Source organism: Oncorhynchus tshawytscha, unplaced genomic scaffold (assembly GCF_018296145.1).
Source record: "Oncorhynchus tshawytscha isolate Ot180627B unplaced genomic scaffold, Otsh_v2.0 Un_contig_10832_pilon_pilon, whole genome shotgun sequence".
Lineage (NCBI taxonomy): Eukaryota > Metazoa > Chordata > Actinopteri > Salmoniformes > Salmonidae > Oncorhynchus > Oncorhynchus tshawytscha.
This window is the reverse complement of record NW_024607994.1, coordinates 24,882-25,800: the sequence shown is the minus strand read 5'-3', so window position 1 is coordinate 25,800 and position 919 is coordinate 24,882. Positions and strand designations below refer to the sequence as shown.

At 59.7% G+C, this 919-nt stretch overlaps 1 long non-coding RNA gene across 1 annotated transcript; it reads right to left on the bottom strand.

The window, feature by feature from the left end:
• Positions 1–220: 220 nt before the first annotated feature.
• LOC121843186 lies at positions 221–643 on the bottom strand. Its single transcript, XR_006081466.1, has 3 exons — positions 567–643; positions 361–466; positions 221–233 (listed from the first exon to the last, which is right to left on the bottom strand). It is a non-coding gene; the product is annotated as an uncharacterized LOC121843186 (long non-coding RNA).
• Positions 644–919: the final 276 nt, after the last annotated feature.

Below are 919 nucleotides of genomic sequence, written 5' to 3'. Positions count from 1 at the left end.
CAAACTACCTCTGGGGAATGGCCACCACGGATCCGGACCACCACCCGAAGGGAACAAACTACCTCTGGGGAATGGCCACCACGGATCCGGACCACCACCCAAGGGACAAACTACCTCTGGGGAATGGCCACCACGGATCCGGACCACCACCCAACAAACTACCTCTGGGAACAAACAAACTACCTCTGGGGAATGGCCACCACGGATCACCACCCGAAGGGACCAAACTACCTCTGAATGGCCACCACGGAACCAAACTAACTACCTCTGGGGAATGGCCACCACGGATCCGGACCACCACCCGAAGGGAGGGGGAATGGCCACCACGGATCACCACTACCTCTGGGAAGGGAAAACTACCTGGGGAATGGCCACCACGGATCCGGACCACCACCCGAAGGGACCAAACTACCTCTGGGGAATGGCCACCACGGATCCGGACCACCACCCGAAGGGAACAAACTACCTCTGGGGAATGGCCAACGGATCCGGACCACCACCCGAAGGGATACCTCTGGGGAATGGCCACCACGGATCCGGACCACTACCCGAAGGGAACAAACTACCTCTGGGGAATGGCCACCACGGATCCGGACCACCACCCGAAGGGACCAAACTACCTCTGGGGAATGGCCACCACGGATCGACCACCACCCGAAGGGAACAAACTACCTCTGGGGAATGGCCACCACGGATCCGGACCACCACCCGAAGGGACAAACTACCTCTGGGGAATGGCCACCACGGATCCAGACCACCACCCGAAGGGAACAAACTACCTCTGGGGAATGGCCACCACGGATCCAGACCACCACCCAAAGGGAACAAACTACCTCTGGGGAATGGCCACCATGGATCCGGACCACAACCGAAGGGACCTCTCCACGGACGGATCGTTAATAAGGCAGTGACACACCTG